Raw genomic sequence first — 14,577 nt, 5'->3', positions numbered from 1 at the left:
CTTTCTGATTTTAGAGGCCAGGCTCCTGCTTTACCCCTCCCTGCACTAAAGAGAGTCTTGGGCATTAAAGAAGCCTTTTCCTAGCCCACATGTCAGAGTGGCCCCATCAGTCACTGCCCCGCATACACACACCCCTTGGATTCCTGGCCAAATGTCTGTAGTGGTTGAGATCTATATTTATCCCTTAGCATCAGGGCAGGGAGTAAGCCAGAACTTTGCAGTGTCAATTTCCCAGACATATATAACTCCTCAAGCCAATGTGGGATCCAACAAAAGAAAAATTAGTAGAAACAGCCAAGAACACTGTATAGCATTTTTGGTCTGTTTGGCCCACCCCACTGGAGCCTGGGTGGCTAAAAGGCCTGGATGGAGTTTGTGATCCTTCCTTCACAAATCATCCCCCATTACACCCAGGTGGCTGAGAATGTTGCAGATACTGAGATTCTGGGCATATTCATAACCAAGGAAAACAGCACAATAGCTTAGATAGAGGGATTTAGTCACAAGTTCAAGTCTAGGCCTATTCTGATGAAAATGGCTTCAATTGTAGTTAATTTTTATTTTTATTTTATTTTATTTTTGAGACAGAGTCTCACTCTGTCACCCAGGCTGGAGTGCAGTGAGTGGTACAATCATAGCTCACAGCAACCTCAAACTCCTAGGCTCAAGCAATTATCCTGCCTCAGTCTCCCAAGTAGCTGGAACTTTAGGCACAAACCACCACACCTGGCTAATTTTTCTTATTTTTTTTAGAGATGGGGTCTTACTATGTTGTCCAGGCTGGTCTCGAACTTCTAGCTTCAAGTGATCTTCTTGTCTCAGACTCCCAAAGTGCTGGGATTATAGGCATGAGCCACCATGTCCAGCCTCATATTAGTCTTTCATGTGATTCCTAAGGCCTTTGGAACCTTCAAAAAGTAAACAAAGGATAGGTTAACTGGTCTTGTGTTAAGGTAAAAAAAGAGAGTACAGTCATTTTAGCAACATTTCAAAAACTAAGGGTGGGGAGGCAAAATGGGGTTTGGAGTGACATGACCTCACGTAACAAAATAGCCCATGCTACAGAATCTCTCATTCCTTAGCATTCTGGGTAATTGGTCGTTTGATATATACTTAATACATTTGTGATGTATTTCAACTATAGCCCAAGCTGCCTTCTGGAATGCCAGCTGTTGGGTGGGGTAAAATAACCAAATCCCATAGGATGTCAAAGACAGAAATCTGTATGAGTTCACACTCAAAACACTCTAGTTAAAGGAAAAATCATTCCTGCCAATTTTGAAAACAAGCAATATGCTTAACAGTGCAGCAGAATGGAGCCAGAAGTGGCCAATGGGGCAGCTAATGAAGCAGCAGCTACAGAAGCAAGAGAGGAGAAGAAAGGAGATGTTTGGAATAGAACAGTAGGTTCAAAGGCAAAATTATTCAAGTCTTGAAAACTACATGCTCATTTATTGGACAAACTTGTTAGAAGGTGCTTCTATAAGCTCTTTGTCCTGGGTGCCTGCTCCAGTAAAACCACGTGGTTGGTGACAGTGGCAACTGGGAACAGAAACAACCTTATGGACCGGGTCCTCCTGTTCCCAAAGGAAGGAAGAAATGGTAGCATCCTTCAGAGAATTTTTGACTTTACCACAAGATGTGCTAGTATATGGTATCTGTTCTTGTGGGCCATTTCCACAATTGTGTATGTGTTGTAGGGCACAATGTGTCTCAGAGCCATCAAAGAGCAATCGTGTACTTTCCCTACTCAGGGATTGAACTAGATCTTCAGGGAGACTCTGGGACATCAAGTGCAGTGGAGCTTAAGAGTTGTTTGCCATTGCAGTCACGCAGGCATTGTCAAATACTTTTTAGAACAGGTCCCTTCCAGAATTAGTGACCTGTGGAATCTGAAGGCTTTGGGTAAGGAAGCTCCAGGACAAGCAAGGGCCTGAGGCTGCCTATGAGTGTGCCCAGAATAACGTGTCCTTTTCGAAGTGCATAGAGGAGGAAGAACTTACTCGGGGCTACAATGATCAGGGAAGGCTTCCCGGAATAGGCGGGGTTTGGGCTGGACCTTGAAGGGCAGGCCTTCAAGCTGGAACAGTTACTGCCCGACTTTGATGATGCCAGTCTGGTCCCCAGTGCCCAAAGTTCCCCCTCCCGAAGAGCTAGCCTCTGAATAGTGGCCAGCAGGCGTAGCCAGCAGGATCACTGGCTAAGGCCAGAGGGTTTCCTTGACCTGAATGGTCCAGATAATGGCCCCATATCCCTACTTCACTGGGTTCCAGGAAGAACCCTTAGCGCATCACATTCCTGAGCAGAGTTTCCATCTGTCGAGTACAGTTGTACAGTGAGAGATGCTTTCATTTCAAAGGACTGAAGGCTGTGGGTTTGTAACTGTATAAGCCTACCCCTGGGGAAAAAATGAAGGCTTGGGAAATTGTGAGGTCCTTGTGGAGATTCAAGCCTATTTCCAGTGGCTAAAAGGCACTAATGAGTATAATGCAGGCAAGAGACATTGGTTCAAACAAACAACTAATTGGAATTAAGAGAAGAAGTGTGCAGAGTCCCCTAATGAATGGATATGCTAATTGGTCTTCTTTGTTAGCCCCTTGGGCTTTGGCTGTGACATAGACTAGCCTATTAGATGCCTGCTCTGTAATAGCTGCTGAACGCTGGGGCCCTTTATTGCCATGGTAACATTGATGTCTAGAGTCTAGCTGAGCCCTGGATCTCTTAATTTACTACTCAGGCGGCTACAATTCTTTGGGTTTTATTATTCTTCGTGCCCTGGGTGCCAGAGTGGCAGTGAATCATGCTTATTCATCCTCTGCACCGCCCACGGTGTCTTTGAATAAGTCAGGGTGTCTCTTACTGTGTGCGACGAGCAGATTATTAAGTTAGAGCCTATTTCTGCCTTAGCTAGACTGGTGCCTCTCAGAAACCCAATGTACCTCTCCAACCACTTACTTACCTGCTGCCTCAAATGGCTTTTGGCAAGCAGAGTGATGGCACTGCAGTGGGCCCGCAGAGGCCCAGCCTCCCAGAAACCTTTGCTTAACTGGTGGGCAGGGAGGAGCAGCACAGTATAGGTAGGGCCACACTGACAAGGAGAATGACACTTGGAAACATATGCCATCAAAATGGAGCAGTCAGAGGAGGGGGAGAAGAGTCACTGTAAAAAGGGTCCTGGCTGGGAACTGTGGGGCTAGAAGGTTTAATCCCTCTAGGATAAGGGGGTTGGGCCTGTGTGGAAAAGGACATCCCTTGTTCTGAGTGACTCCAGAAGAAGGCAGTAGCCCCCAAAGGCTAGAAGGTACAGGGGGGATGGATTTTATTAGACCTTTGTTGCAAAAGCTGGTAAGCTTGGAGCCGGAAAGTTGACAAGCAACTTATCACTGGAGCTGCCCAGACTGGTATCTCAGTATAGAGATGCTCTAAACATCCACGGCCGGGGAGTGAGGAGTAGGATGGAGGGCCTTGCTACATGACCTCTTAGGACTCAGGACTCTTCCAACCTTGCAATCTTGCGTGTCTATATATGATGCTGTTTAATTTATCAGGACATATGCTAAACTTGGATAATGCTTTATATGTACATGTGCTTGATTCAACAGCACATATGCTAAAATTGGGGTGATACTCTATATGTGTGTGTCTGTGTCTGTCTCCAGCCATAAATGAAACTTTGCAACAGGTGCAGAGATGTTTTCCTGACATCTCTGTCGCTAAGAAATGGACGAGCTGAAACTGAAGATAAATTGTGCAATAAATCCCCAAATTACAAATGACTCTTACAAGCAGGAGAGATTCTTGGGGTTGTTGGTTTTTGTGGTTTGTTTGTTTTGTTTTTGTCAGTTCACTGCAGCATTTGCAGCATTTCACTGGGCACTCTCATGGGAGAATTGGCGGACTACAGAGAAAACTGTGGGCTGCACAAATTTGGAGCACATTTACAAGGCTTTTTTCTCTTTATTGGGATTGGAAGGTATAGGGAGGGCGTGAGAGGTCTTCTTGAACTAACCAGATTCTAAGAGGAAAAGTTTTTCCCTGTGCCAGGCTGAACAGAGAGCTGTAAACCTAAGGATAGTCAGTCGAGTGTGCCAAGCACAGAAGGGGCTATTAGGCAACATTGGTCTTTTCCACCAAACTCTGCAAACCTGTTTATTATCAAGCAGCAGCATTTCCCCACACAGAGGACAGTGCTATTAATCCAACCCGAACCCACTCTGGATTCAGCAAGCACCAGTCAGAAATCACAGTGGCTCTCAGCTGCCTCTTAAATCAAAGTCAAATTCATAAGCAAGAGCTTAAGGTCTCTCCATCAACAGCCCTGTTCAGTTACTCACTTGCTGTAAAACCACAGGAATGCCAATTGATTTCTTTGTCACACCATCTCCCCACCTTGAAAGAAAATAAGTCCAGCATCTCTGCTTCCTTGCTCTCAGGAATGCTGTGGGCCTGGAACTCTTCAAAAGAAAATGGCAAGAGAATCCTGAAATCAGGTAGAATTATTGCTTATTAGGGAGTAGAGCATTGAGTTTAAAAGTGTGGGCTCTATAATTGGAACTGGGTTTGAATCTAGTTCCCACTCTTAATAGCTGTGTGACCTTGGGAAAGTTACTTCACCTCTCTGAGTCTCAATTTTCCCATCTGTAAAATCATTAGATTGGTATAAAGATGAAGATGATTTAATTTCTATAAAGTGCCTGGCCTAGTTCACTCAAAAAAGGTGACTAGTATTTATTATCAGTATTATTATTATGTGTCCTATGTGAATGTTGTTAGTAAAGTAGTTCCCGGAACACATGACTTCTCAAGGCTCTTCTCTGTCAAGACAGCAATTGAATCAATAGACTCTAAAACCATTGGTGAAAGTGATCAAATTTAGTATCACTAATAACAAGGCAATGGGCAATGACATATTGGCCTCCTAATATGATACAATGGGACATCGACAACATTACTTCTGTAGTATTCTTATAAAAAATGTTTAATCTGAAAGTAATCATGAGGAAACCGTCAGACAAATCCAGACTGTATGCAAGACAGCTTACCTGGACTCTTCAAAAATTTCAGCATGGGCCAGGCGTGGTGGCTCACGCCTGTAATGCTAGCACTCTGGGATGCCGAGGTGGGCGGATTGTTTGAGCTCAAGAGTTCGAGATCAGCCTGAGCAAGAGTGAGACCCCGTCTCTACTAAAAAAATGGAAAGAAATTAGCTGGACAACTAAAAATATATATATAAAAAATTAGCCGGGCATGGTGGCACATGCTTGTAGTCCCAGCTACTCAGGAGGCTGAGGCAGGAGGATCGCTTGAGCCCAGGAGTTTGAGGTTGCTGTGAGCTAGGCTGATGCCACGGCACTCTAGCCCAGGCAACAGAGTAGGACTCTGTCTCAAAAAAAAAAAAAAGAAAAAAAAATATCAGAATGATTGAGAAAAAAAGCCAAAGGTACTGTTCCAGAATCTACATTAAAGGAGACTAAAAAGAAAAGACAATCAAATGAAATTGATGATTCTTGATGGAATCCTGAGAACACAAACAGCTATGATATTTTGGAGGCAATCTGAGAAATTTTAATGTGGACTAAATAGTGTATAGTTATTAAAATGTTAAATTTCTTGGATGTGATAAGGATATTATGATTATGTGAGAGAATGTTCTGGTTCTTAGGAGGTACTTGTTGAAGTATTTAGTTGTGAAGTGGCATGATTGCAATTTAATTTCAAATGCTGTAACTGAACACACACATGTGTATTTTATATATATGTTTTTGAGAGAAAGTATGTGTGCAAATGTTGTAAAATGTTAACAATTTCTGGGTGAAAGGTATGCTGGTATTCATCATAATTTACCTTCAATTTTTAACATTTTTCCAAATAAAAAGTTGGGGGCAAAATATAAATCTCTCCCTCCAGCTCCATCCCAGATGTACCTTCTCATGTTGCCAACAGGTCCCTGCACCCCAGTTCTATATCCCAGTATCCCCCATCCCATAGCAACAGGAGAGAGTTGGAGTTAAGGAGGAATTAAATCAAGGAAAGCTTCATAAAGACAGCTATATCTGAATTTGGTCCTCAGGGATGGGGTAGGATTTCACCAAGCAGAGTTGGGAGAGAAAGAACTTGCCACAAAGAGGCAATGACTTAAGTGAAGCTTGGATAATATAGAGCAGAGATTCTCAACTTTTGTGTACACAGAGTTATGTGAGGAGTAGGTTCCCTGATCCCAACACCAAAATTCCTATTCTGCAAGTCTGAAGTAGGGCCCAGAAATTTGAAGGTTTAAACAAGCAGTAAGATGAATCTGATGAAGGGTTCAAGGACCATAATTTGGGAAACACTGGCATTGACAGTTGCCTGTTCTACCTACACAGTAAAGTGTCCTTATTTCTCTCCTGTTCAGCTGAATCTCTCATAGGTGAGTTGCAACCAAGTCTTATCTAAACCTACAGAGGGAAATCCTCTGTACTAGACCTGTCAGTCATGGTGTCTGCCATGTCCAATACTCTGACTACCACTCCCTGCTCGGGAAAGCAAATCCAGCTAGTTGTGGCATGGGGGTGACCTTGCATCCCAGGAATGAGCCCCATGATTTGATGACAGGTAAGGTAGCCTGGCACAAAGAGCTCTGTCCAATAGGATTGACAGTAATGAGCTAAGAGAATCAGACTAACACCCTGTGTAACTGTCCCTACAGACTATGGAGAGAATTTTCCAGTTAGTGGCAAGAGGAAAATAGAGAAATTTATAGAAGGAAGCAGGGACTGTATGGAAGAGGAAGAGAACGAGATGCTGATGCCTAGAGTGGCTTTGGAATATAGTAGTTTCCCAGACCATGTGTATTACCATAATCTTACTTTTCTTGAGGTGTCCTAAGTGGACCTCTGTTATTTATGACAAAAGAATTAAATTAATGCACCCTCTATGACGTTCCCAGTTCTTAGAGAACTCCTAATGCTCACACTACAAAAAAAGCATCTCTAGGGCATGTTGCTGCCCAGAAGTGGCAGGCCAGAAACAAGCTAATTGTTTCATTGTCTTTTCAAGCAGACATACAGGTGGGAACGGCCTCACTGCTCCATAGCCTCCTGTTTCTCCTCTCCCCAACCCCATGCTGGCAGCTATTTCTCTACCTTTAGTGAATAGGGAGAATGATTGTCTTACATACCAACATCGTTGAAGATAAAAAGAGTTTGTAGGCAATGAAAGCAAAAGACCTATATGACCAAAGGTGATACTTGGGACTCCAAAGATTAAAAATCTCTACTGAATCTGCTTTATATAATTAATTTGGGGGTTAGAAATATATGAAAATGTGATCTTGGGATCCCACCAATGTACAGCCCCTGAACTACCTACTACCCAAGTGGCCCATCAGGGATATAGGAGGCATAGTATATTTTAATGTAGAGTTTGGCAAGTATCCCCCCAAAAGCTAAAACTAGCTGGTTATTTATGAAGTGTCTAAGATGTTCCAACTGTGTCCTCTGGGAATTCCTATTTATCAATATGAAATCTGCCTGGCACAATACTGACTATTGCAAGAATCGCAACCCTAGGAAAATAGCATGACTGAAATAATGGGATGATGGATTAAGGACTTCCATTAACCTAGAAAACAGAAGGCAAGACAGTCAGATACTTTAAACCTCTTCTCTTTTCTGTTTAATGGGTCACTGAAATCATCCAACTTGAAAACTAAGATCAGGTCAAGTGACACAGAGGTATAGGGGAAGTATAGGGATGAATGATATTATGTGACGTAGTAACTACCCCTGAGCACAGCTCAGGAAGCAACATAATCCTGGGAAAAAAGTGTGGGTTCTGGAGTCAAATAGACATGGGTGTAATTCCCAGTTCTGATACCTTTCACCTGTGTGACTGTCAAGACTTATGAAGGTTCTGAGATTTTATCTTACTTGCAAGCTAATAAGTTAGTCTGCCACATTTTCATGGATGCTGGCAGAAGACATGAGATTCCTGGGTCAGAGATAAGGGACTTTATTTTTCACAGCAATAGTGTTAGCCAGAGTATATGTATTTTCTTGTGTCACTACCTCTTGTCCCAAAGTCTCATAGGAGCTACTTGAAGAGGGTCCGGTGACACCTGCACATGCTGTGTGTTGTGTTACAGGAAAGCAACACTGAGTTTGATAAATTTTAATCTTTTATGACGGGCAGTAAATGTTCCTGCCTTTACTCCAGAGGGAGATACTCTATCTTCCAAAGCTATTCACTCTACACATATCCTTGAAGAGGTAGTCTGGAGCAATGTCAATCACTGTTTCTGCTCACAAGAAGTGCAGAAATATGAGAGACCCATGGGAAATTGTCTCACAATAGTGATCATAAATTAGCTGGGCATAGGGGTGCCCACCTATAGTCCCAGCTACTCAGGAGGCTGAGGCAGGAGGATTGCTTGAGCCCAGGAGTTGGAGGCTGCAGCGAGCGGTGATTGCACCACTGCACTCCAGTCTGGGGGACAGAGTGAGACCCTGTCTATAAAAGAATTGTGATCATGAGAAAGTTATCTAACCTCTTTGAGTCTCAATTTTTTTCATCTGTAAAATGTGTATCATAATAGTACCTACCTCTGCAGTTGTGAGGATTAAATGCATTTATACCTGTCGAAGTACTAAGCACTTAGAAGATGCCCAATATTAAATGTTAGTTTTATTCCTCCCACATTCAATTTCTCACCACTACTGTTAGAAGGCCCTACTATTCTACATTTGTTCTGTTCTTGTAGTCATTACCTAGCTCACAACGAAGACCTCAGTTTATTTCTCACGACCTTTACTCACTCATTTGCTAGTTTCCATCCACATCCTGTCAGGATTGAAGTCCCACTTAATCAATTAATTAATTTAACAAATAGTTATAGAACACTTAGGATGTGTCAGATACTGTGCTAGGTTCTGGGGATACAGTAACTAGAAAATGAAAAAGACATAGTCACCACTCCCATGAAGTTTTGCCTTTAGTTGTGGAAACAGACATTAAACAAATAAATCATATAAAATTATTGGTCACCAGGAAAGCATAACATGTCCCCTGTGCTGCGCTACTGAGAGCTAGACACTATCCACATAGAATCACATCTCTTACCACTTTTCCTTGATGGAGTCAGACTTCATTTCTGGGCCCTAACTAGGTGAAAGGTCAGTCTAAACTTGTAGACCAACTAGGATGTAGAACACTGTCCAAGGAGTGGAGTCCTATTACTTTCCAAGACAGGCAGAGACACTAGTGATAGAAAGGAGGGTCAGGGAAACAAGGCTTCTAGAATCTGCTGAAGACTTGAAAGAACAGGTCCCAGTTGGCATTAGCAGAGCCATTCTTTAAGAGAAAACACAGCTGCAAAAGGGGTGTTTGGAAGCAAATCTGTTAGCCATCACTCCTAAGGAACCTACACAGTATCATCATTTTCCACCATTAATTAGCTACACAAACCTTCCTTCCCTTCCTCAAAGGTCAGTCTCACCTCTGGCATATAAAGAAAGGATCACGTATTCCAAACTAGTGAGATATTTCACTGGATTGCTACCATCCTTTCTCCTACTAGGTGAATATTTTCTCTCTCCAATAGGATTATAAGAACCTTGAAGACAAGGCCTATACCTTATACTTCTCTTATAACTCACTTCTATTCCTTCCATTTCCAGCAAAGTTTGCATCTGTTCAGTGACACAAACAATCTGTTCTTAAAAAATAACTAGCTAAAAAAAGGAATGATGCCGTGGAATGGCATGGTGTTTACAAGCAGATTCATGGTTATTTTATTTATAAAAATTCCCAGGCTTCTTTGGTCAGTCACGCTTATGGTATCAACAGAAACATTTTTTCCCAAGTAATTTGTGAGCCCAAAAAGATTGGTTTCCCTAGTTTCACAGATAGAAAGTCAGGTGTTAATTTGAACCAATCACATGCTAGTACAATATTGCTAGAAATAGAAGCAAAGAAACATTATCCCTAACTCTCACTTTAATCATTAGCTTGTCCTCTTTCTTAGTCTAATCCCTTTGATCATGAGTCAGTAACCTTTCCAAGCATAATGCCAAAGCTTCTGCCACTGTTTCTCCCTGAGGCAAGGGGCACAGAGTGATTAACTTCTGGGGAAAAAGTGGAATATAAGGTCGTTACCTGTAAGCTATTGTAACTTGAGGGTCAAGGAGAGAAATCAACTTTTTGGAGAGAGTGGGATTGGAAGAAACTTTGAAATGTAGCAGTAAGGAGACCCTCACAAGTAGGGAAGGGGGACAAGCTATGACGATTGCAAAAGTTAGCCCAGGCACTGAGTCTGGCTGTTCACTTATCAGGACTGGGCTTGGGAGACCTTGGGAAGTCAATAATTCCTAACTTGATTCTAGAGAATAAAAATGGTATAATAGGAAATGCATAGAATTTGGGCTTTGACATCCCGATATACTTAAGTCTAAAGTTAACATACTGATGTACCTACTAAAAAATGAAAGCATTTTAAAACACTATAACTATAATCACTTCTCTCCAGACATCTCTTCCGTTTTAAAAATTGTGAAATATACATACAAACATTTTAATGGATTTTTTAGAGCAGTTTTGATTCACAACAAAAGTGAGAGAAAGGTGCAGAGATATACCATATAATCCCTGCTCCACATATGCATAACTCCCCCATTATCAGTTTCACCCACCAGAGTGGTACGTCTGTTACAATTGATGAACCTACATTAACACATCATTATCACCCAAAGTCCATAGTTTACATCAGGGGTTTATCTCGGTGTTGTACATTCTAAGGGTTTTGACAAATGTATAATGACATGTATCCACCATTATAGTAGCATATGAGTAGTGTCACTGCCCTAAAAATCCTCTATGCTCTGTTCGTTCCTTCCTCCCTTCTAACCCCTACCAACAACTGGCCTTTTTACAATCTCTATAGTTCTATCTTTTCCAAAATGTTATTAATATATAGTTGAAATTCTATAGCATGTGGCCTTTCAAATTGGTTTCTCTCACTTAGCAATATACATTTAAGGTTCTTCCATGTCTTCTCATGGCTTCATAGCTCATTTCTTTTTAGTACTGATTACATACAGTAGTTACATACAGCAGCCTAATGAAAAATTATAGAGCTACTACCATAAGGTAGTCACTACTGAGGTCAAGAAATAGAAGATTGACAGCACTCAAGAAACAACATCTCCTATGTGGACTTCTAAAGGACAACTAGTCTGGACTCTTTAAAATCTCAATAACGTGAAAAGAAAAGTTAGGAGGTCTGTTTTAAGTTAAAGGAATCTAAGAAGACAAAGCAGTGAAATGCAAGATATGAACTTTGTTTGGATGCTGACTTTCCACTCCACCCAACTAAAAAAAAATCTATAAAAGACATTGTTGGAGAAATTTGAATATGCACTATTTATTAGATGATACTATAGAATTATGTTAATTTATTGAAGAGTGATAATGGTATTGCAGTTTTGTAGGAAAATGACCTTATTTTGGGGGAGATGCATGCTGAAGTGTCCGGAGCCATGAGGCCCGGCAGCTGCTTACCAAGCCCACGCATTTGCAAAAGCCGCGAAAGAGCTTGTAAGTTTCTATTTACCCATTATAACTATGTAGCCCTTGAAAGCCCCTGAGGGTTTCCTTATATAGAAATCCTCTGGCCGGAAAGCCAGAGCCTAGGAAAGCACCGCCCCTTTACTGTTACTCTTTCTGCCTTACTTAAGCCTCTGCCTTCCTGCCAATAAACGAGACTTGATCAGACTCCTGTCTTGTCTCCATTTCTTGTGTCTCCTGCCTCTCCCAATTCCCACTCCCTCCTCCAGGGTCTGCGTTGACTACCCTGCGGGTCGGGACACTGAAGTATTTAGGGATGAAGTTTCCTAATGTCTGTGACATATTTTGATATGGCTCAGCAAAAAATATATGTATGGGAGTTCCACTTCTAGCATAAAAATGTGAAGAGATCCGTGAACTGGCTCTTCGTTGAAACGAAAAATTATGAAAAAACCCACAACCATTAAAAGTCTCTGGAAATGATCCTAAGGACATACAGCAAATGAAGAAACATCTATTTAAGAAAGTCTGCTAAAACTCAGTGAGAACATTAGGAGTCTGTAATACTTGAACCAAGACCCATCCCCTTCCTTCTCCTTTCCCAGCTCTGTAACAGGAAACTCCACTCCACATTGGTGCAGACAAGAACACATGGCTCTACCTTCCCCCAACTTTCAGTTGAAAGATTAGCTTCTAAGAAGGGGCAAGACATGAGCATTTCTCATCCTGCCCTCAGCTACCTGTTGCTGAGGCTAAGATCCCATAAGTGTAGCCAAGAGGTGTGGGCTCCCTTCTTCTACCCATCCTCCACTTGTGCAGTGGAGGCTCTACCTTGAGCATGGCGTTGCTGAAAACACTGGAACCTTGATCATCCTTTGCCCTGGTTTGTAAGGTGGTGGTTTCATATTGGTAGAGGCAAGCCTAGAAGACTTGAATCTACTGCCTCCGCATTCCACTGAGCACTAATTTCCTAGAGTGAGGGTGTCACTCAGATAGAAATGTGCCATTGTCCCAACCCCCAGCTCTAGAGACAAAAGTTAGAGATTTTGTCTTGGGGAGAAGCAGGCCATGAGCAGAGAGCTCTGAATGTCTTCCCAAAGGAACTGACTTCATTTGCAACAGAATGTGGAGAAATACCAGTTAAGGGTGCTCTCAAAAACGGTGGAGGTTGTGGTGAAAGGCAGGGGATTGGTAGATTTATTGGAGATTTAGGCTAAACTATAGGTTGGCTAGTTTGCTGGAAAGAACCTGAAAAAAATGACAGCTAGGAGACTTTAAAGAGTCAGAACAAATCAAATACTTACCTTGGGAACTGTCCTTTCAAAGCAGTCTGAATTTGATTGGATCAGTCTGTTGAGCAATTTATGCCCCCAGAGCATTGTTGAAAACAATAGAGCAATTAGCTGACAATTAGTGGAGCTTAACAGCTAGATGTGATTAGGAAGAGAGACAAAGAGAGCCCTGTGAAAACTATTGTCATCCCAGGGTGCCGTGAGACTATCCAAGGCTTCATCAGTGCATAGCAACATCATAGCCTTGACATTGTAGTGGTGGTGGGTGGGGAATAAACTTCACTAAAATAATCCAGACAGTCATTAAACAAACAAAACAGAACAAACAAGCAAGTACAAATAACAAGCCCTTGAGGGAGAACCAGTACCCAGAGTTGCTATGATATATTCTCTAAAATATTCAGTTTCCAACAAAAGATTATGACACATGAAAAGAAACAGGAAAGTATGACCCACACATTGGGGAAAAAAGACAGGCAACAGAAACTTTCTGTGAAAGTGTTATGGATTGAATGTTTGTATCTGCCTAAATATCACATATTGAAGCCCTAACCCCAATGTCACAGTACTTGGAAGTGGGGCCTGTCTTATTCCATTTCTGTTGCTATCACTGAATACCACAGATTGAGTAATTTATAAAGAAGAAAAGTCTATTTATCTCATAGTTCTGGAGGCTAGGAAGTCCAATATCAAGAGGTTGGCATGTGGTGGGGGCTTTTTTGCTGCATCATAATATGGAAAAAAAGGCCGGGCGCAGTGGCTCACGCCTGTAATCCTAGCACTCTGGGAGGCCGAGGCGGGCGGATTGTTTGAGCTCAGGAGTTCGAGACCAGCCTGAGCAAGAGCGAGACCCCGTCTCTACCAAAAATAGAAAGAAATTAATTGGCCAACTAAAAATATATAGAAAAAATTAGCTGGGCATGGTGGCGCATGCCTGTAGTCCCAGCTACTTGGGAGGCTGAGGCAGGAGGATCACTTGAGCCCAGGAGTCTGAGGTTGCTATGAGCTAGGCTAACGCCATGGCACTCACTCTAGCCCAGGCAACACAGTGAGACTCTGTCTCAAAAAAAAAAAAAAATATGGAAAAAGGCATCACATGGTGAGAGAGCAAGAGCATGGCAGCACAAGTCTCTCCTCCTCTTCTTATAAAGCCACCAGTATCATCATAGGGGCCCCACCCTGATGACCATACCTAATCATAATTACTTCCCAAAGGTCCCACTTCCAAATGCCATCAATATATGAATTTGGGGATTAAGTTTTCAACACATGAAATTTGGGGACACATTCAAATCATAGCAAGGCCTTTGAGAGGTAATTGGGTTTAGATGAGGTCATGAGGCTAGAGCCCCCATGATGAGATTAGTGTCCTTATGAGAAAAAGGAGATACTGGAGCTTACACACATATTCTCTCTACCCCAATGATGACACAGAGAGAAAGCAGCCATATGCAAGCCAGAAAGAGGGCTCTAACCAGAAACCAACTATGCTGGCACCTTGATCTTGGACTTCTACCCTCCAGAACTGTGAGAAAATAAACTTCTGTTCTTTAAGCCACCCAGTCTATGGTATTTTGTTATAGCAGCTGAAGCTAAGACAGACAGTGACCAGATGATAGACTCAACAAAGACTTCTGAGTAGCCATTATAAACATGTTGAAGGGACTAAAGGAAATCACAATTAGAGAAAAAGAAGGTATGATGACAATATCACATCAAATACAGAATATCAATAAAGAACAGG

This window comes from Propithecus coquereli, unplaced genomic scaffold (assembly GCF_000956105.1).
Source record: "Propithecus coquereli isolate 6110/MARCELLA unplaced genomic scaffold, Pcoq_1.0 Scaffold786, whole genome shotgun sequence".
Lineage (NCBI taxonomy): Eukaryota > Metazoa > Chordata > Mammalia > Primates > Indriidae > Propithecus > Propithecus coquereli.
The sequence above is the reverse complement of the archived record's forward strand: the minus strand, read 5'-3'. Positions refer to the sequence as shown.